A 5,570-nucleotide genomic window follows, 5' to 3' on the forward strand; every position below is an offset into this window, starting at 1 on the left:
CTCCCGCTCCGCGCCCGCCCCGTCGCCTCGACAACGCCGCGCCGCTCGCGCCCCGCCCCGCGGCACGGTCAGCTGACCGCGGGCAGCCAATGGGCGGCGCCCTCCACACGTGCCGCGAGCCCCAGAGGCGCGCGCCCGCGGAGCCGGTGTGGGGTGGCTCGATGGCGGACCGGGATGAGGGATGGGGACATGGATGGATGCCTGGAGAGAGACAGGGGTCGCAGGACCGAAGCAGTAGTGGCTGCTGCGTGTCCTCGCTGGTAGGGTGTGAGTGGGGGTGTGTGCCGCGTACCAGTGCTGCGAGGCCAGGGGGAATCACAAGTGAGGCGCTGATGTCCCTTTTGTCCCACCGAGAGGACAGGGTATCAGCGCACCTCTGTGCCCACCCGTGCCTCCTGAGGCTGCCCGGACTCTGAGGGCTGCAGCCTTGGCAATGCTGATCCCCCTCAGGGATCTCGGGCTTATGGCTGCTGGGCTGTTTATAGGGACTGGCCCTTGGCCACCGTTCAGGCGAGTGTAGAATAAGTCTTTGTAATTGAGTAAAACCCTTTCCACCTCTCCCACCCAAAAAGCTGCTTTCTGACAACACACTGGAAATTCTCCTTTCTGCAAACCCTCCTTTCCAGAGTACTTGCGTGGCTTTTTATTCCTGCTAGCTCAGAGTCTGAAATACCTTTTCCATTCTGCAGGTAACAGGTTACGCAGCTATAAGCACAGTGTCKATACCAAAATTGAGTATCCATGGAGAAATGCAGAAATCCAGCCCTTCATGTATAGTAACTTGTTCACAGTGGCTAGATTGGGTGTTACTGCTGCTTACAGCAACACAAATTAGGAGTTTTTCTGAAGTTAGTGAAACCAATCTTGGAGACCTCAGTGAAAGAGTTGCTGCTGCAGGGACTTCAGGTCATTAGTTTTACTTCTATTGAAAAGGTTAATGATGCATTTAAGTTTAGACAATTGTATGGACACATAGGAACTGAGATTCTGAAAAATGAGCAAATTCATATACTTGGCAGTAAAGCATTTTCAAATAAATAGAATTTTCTAAACTCACAGATAAAATGTTGGAGATTGCCAGTCACATRGACTTCTCTAAAAACAAGGAGTGCTTATTGAAATCCAGCAAGATGCATGCACATGCCAAGAGAGAAATGATTACTGCAAAACTAGTTGTTTGCAATTATTAAGCCCAAACAACTCAGAATGTACAGGGGTTTTCATGTAATTATCTTCTAAAGGGCCTTCAAAGAAGAGTTTTGCTTCAGGACTCTTGCCAGGAGGAGCTCTGCAAGAGGCTGGAATTTCAGTGAGGAATGGCATACTGCAGTGTAACAGCAGCACATCTGTTGTGAATAGCAGCTGCTGCACAGCACTGATCATTTTGCAGAGTCTCACTATTTAAAGACAACTGTTTTGTGTGTTATCTCTTGTCTGGAGCCACCAGTGAAACTATTGCATGAGGTTTTTTAGTAGAATCATCATGGATGTTTCAGATACTAGTTTTAAAGTAATATAGTTAGAAAAAGGTACTAAATACCCCAGAGTTCTTGAAGTGTTGACTAAACACTGAGGATTACCTTATAAAGAAACATTAAGACTTTCATCAGACAGTGGGTTATATGCTAATGAACTAAGAACAACGTTTGTCTGTAACACTGAAATTTAAATGTGTAAGTCCTTGTTGTAGCATGTAAAAATCTTTCCTCTGAATGTAAAATGGGTGAGTTAGTTCCTTTCATCATTGAAAAATGTTGAAAATGGCCATGTTTCTTTTGTCTTAAATCATGCTGCTTCTAAGGAAATTGAATAAGTGAATTATTAGAGGAATTAGTTTAAAGATTCTCACTAAAACAGAGAAAGCAAAAAAGAAATATTTGGAAAGTAGTTTCAGCTGACCTCTTTGATAAGACTGAGTTGTCTGACATATCTGATATGGAAGCAGAAATTGTACAGCAATAGGAAGTTGTTATCTCCATATCTCAAATGCTAACACAGTTCCCCCAGTCAACTGTGAGATAGATCTCCTCTTGTTATGACAGCTGTTGGAAACTGATGTCAGTATAACTGTGCAATGTCTTTTGATAATCTTAACTATTACAAACCCTAAAATATGTTTATGATGTTATCTAAGACACATTGTTTGGAAATGGCTCTATTTATAATCAGAAATTGCTCAAGCTATTTTAATAAATGAATTATATACTTGTGAGTTTCCTAGTCAGATTTGCTTGAAAAAGCATTGTTAACTTTTTGTTTCTGAAGGCTTAAGCCTGAGGATTAATTAATGTTTATACAGCTCTTAGTAAAAGCAAAGTTACTAGTGCCAAGAATTATTACTRTTTAATCTTTAAAAGTCAGATCAATGACAGGCTAAACTGTCAGAGAACTGCTATTTAAAACAACAAAAATGCTGAAAATCCTCTTCCCACCRTGCTTGAATGTGTTCAAGTGTGCTTTCATTTCACTCTTATACAGACAAGCAAAGATATTTTTCAGTTTAAATAGGTTACGGCCATCTTGGTTTAAATATCTTGGGAGATTACCTAAAATCCTGGGGACTTTTTACAAAATGAAAAAAACTTTGTTTCTTCAATGCATTTTCAGGATCCAAATGTTGCAAATAATTATATATGCAAATCCTACTCAACAGAGTAATCTATCTGATTAACCAGTGTTATTTCTGTGTGCAGTTTCACCCATTTGTGTGATGGGTCAGATCCTTGTAGTGATAGTTTAATTGTATTAGACTTGCATAGATATTTTGGCTTCTGAGGAAAAAGAATCCTTGCATTATTTTTCCAAATTTCCTTCTCCTTCTACTTTACACCAAACAGAGTTAAGGTTTAGAAACAATTTTCCTCAAAAAATAGATGTACATTTATTTTTGAAAAAAAAATAACAAGAGGAGACTGGAAAGGTAGAGAAGCTCACCAGTAAAGTGCATAATTAATAAATAAAGCCATCTTTTCAGGGTTACAGGAACATGTTTTAGTACATCATTGTTACTTGGGGAGAAATACTAAATTTTCCTTTGGCTGTGCCTTAAATGATATTCTTTCTTGACAGCTATACACATTCATATGTGCTAATTACTCTCCTCATAATATAATTGACTTGTTAAGTAAGAGTATGAATTAACTGATGGCATAGAAAACTAAATGATACCAAGTCAGGCCTAGCTAATCTGTGTCTGGAATATTAGCTTTTGATATCCAGTAAATTGAAATTTTATATATACAAATATACTTTTAATTAGAAGAGACAAATTTTACAGACTGACTAATGAAAGCAAACTACATTTATCTGGAAGTGTTGATAACTTGATTTTACTTAGATGCAAGCAGACTCTTAACATCGGGGTTTGCATGTTACTATGGTACATACTGAAATGTGAACATGTTGAGGGTCCTGTGGACTGATAGACATGTTAAAAGTAGTTCTCAAGAGATGCTTAATATAATTTATGCTGACTTTTAGTTGCAGTTTGTTTATAAATGTATTTAAGATTTGTATACACTTAGACTTCAGAATATGTAAGTCAGTATTTCAGAAGATCTTACTAGCCACCATTAAGACTAGATCTTCAAAGACCTCAGTGTCTGGAATGTTTGCAAGTCTGGTCCCAATTATGGGTTCTAAGTTCTTCTGAAAATCTAAATTATATTTATATACTACAGAAGGAATTTGAGTCTTATTTTAACAGTCTGACTCCAGCTGCAGGCACAGAGCACTCATGAATTTGGCCCCAAGTCACCCAAAAATCTGGCCCTTTAAAACTGCAAATTCATGAATAATCCTAAATCTTCAAAAGATTGTTCCCTTATAATGAATTTCTGGAGTAGATGGGTTAAAATTTCTTCAACACAATGCTTCTCATAAGTATGAATTTGAGGAACAGAATACAAGACACTGTGGATGGAAATTGCATCACTAAAATGCAGCAAAACTTCTATGAAGTTCAGCAAAACCAGGTGTTGGCTCTAGATAAACCTAAGATTTCTTTCATGTATTTATTAAAATGCCTTAGAAGAAACTTCTATCATCATGTTAAAATGTTACTTTTATTTTCAAGATTTCATATAGTACAGCTGAACTGTCATCTCTGCAGTCTTAAAATAAAACCATTTCCTATTGTGTATAAGGATAGTACATTTATAAATTTAGTTCTAACAACTTGTTGAAGGGGAGACTTTTTTCATCTCAATTGTGGAACTATTAGGCTTAAAAGTGTTTTTTGGAGAAGACATTTAATAAATGCACCTAGAGCAAACAGTATTACAGTCTGTAAGAGGTATGGTTGGTCTTTCCTTAGAAAATAAATACTCCCCATAATCATGTAATACATGTATTCAAATATAAATTTACAAAACTGTATACAGTAAGAATGAGCAGTGCAATCCAATAGCTTATGTACTCCCAAAACATTGAAAAATACTGGGGTTTGCTTCAGTTTTCCATATATTCTAGACAGTCTGTTCTCAATATAATTCTGCCCAAGAGTTGCAAATAAAATGCTACATAAATTACAAACAGTCTTTTGAACTTTGTACACACAATGATGTGTAGTATTAATAGTATTATTGGTTATGTGAACTTTATAATTTCTTAAAATTTTGCAACACAAAACTGAAAAAAAACCAATAAAATCCAGTACCTGTTATCTGATGAAGTTTTCCAGTGCGAGACTTTCTGCAGCTTAATTTCACACTGCCAGAGCTTCTGTATTAAATGCTTTTGCCTCAGAAAAGAAAAGAAAAGAAAAGAAAAGAAAAGAAAAGAAAAGAAAAGAAAAGAAAAGAAAAGAAAAGAAAAGAAAAGAAAAGAAAAGAAAAAAGAAAAGAGAAAAGAGAAAAGAAAAAAAGAAAAGAAAAGAAGTATGTCAGCACAAGCCCAGACGAAACTCCAAATCCGGGAAAATAAAATTAACCATGCAGATCAAAGGCAGACGAGCACTGAGACCAAATGCCTGTAATCTGATCAGTGATCAGTTGCCGTACATCAAAGGCAGTGCTTTGGCGAGGAAAAAGAGCTCCTTTTCCAGCAGGTAGTCGCACTCTAAAGTCCTCCCTTTCAGTACTCTGTACTAGCTCTTTTCCCACTTTCCTTGCGTGTGCAGTGAGAATGCACACGACTCTGAAATGCTTAGGGTTGAGTGGCTGGATCCGTAGCTTTTGAGTTCCCAAGCTGTGTTGTGGATTGTGTGTTGGAAGCTTTCCCCAGTGCCAGCGGGTTCCGCTTTATCCCTTTCATCTCGCTGAGCTGCAGATCCCATGACATCATTCAATGCTGTGGGACTGGTTAGAGAGCTGTAATACAGCCTGTGGGGGAATGCAGTTAAAGAGCAGCAAGAGTTTGCATGATTTCTAATCAGGTTAGCCCGTTGGAACAAACCCCAGGCTCACTTCAAAGTCGTCACTACATTTAAGTTTCCTCCCGAGAAGGGAGAAGAGTATAGCTATAAAGTTTTCTTAATATTATTTTTTTTCTGCAAAAGGAAGTTACAATTTTCCATAAAGTTCTGAAAGTCGGRCGTGAAGGTCAGTTTGCTGGGCAGCTGTAAGACATGA

The 5,570-nt window shown here is 38.3% G+C and overlaps 1 protein-coding gene across 1 annotated transcript in view; it reads right to left on the minus strand.

The window, feature by feature from the left end:
• TNFRSF19 (TNF receptor superfamily member 19) overlaps positions 1-5,294 on the minus strand; it is a 57,635-nt gene extending 52,341 nt beyond the window's left edge. Inside the window, exon 1 of the mRNA XM_057366730.1 lies at positions 4,658-5,294. The gene's annotated coding sequence lies outside the window, so the exon portion shown is untranslated. The remainder of the gene's footprint in view (positions 1-4,657) is intronic.
• Between the last annotated feature and the right edge of the window lie 276 nt (positions 5,295-5,570).

This window comes from Malurus melanocephalus, unplaced genomic scaffold (assembly GCF_030028575.1).
Source record: "Malurus melanocephalus ecotype Western Australia unplaced genomic scaffold, MMel_1.1 scaffold_70, whole genome shotgun sequence".
NCBI lineage: Eukaryota > Metazoa > Chordata > Aves > Passeriformes > Maluridae > Malurus > Malurus melanocephalus.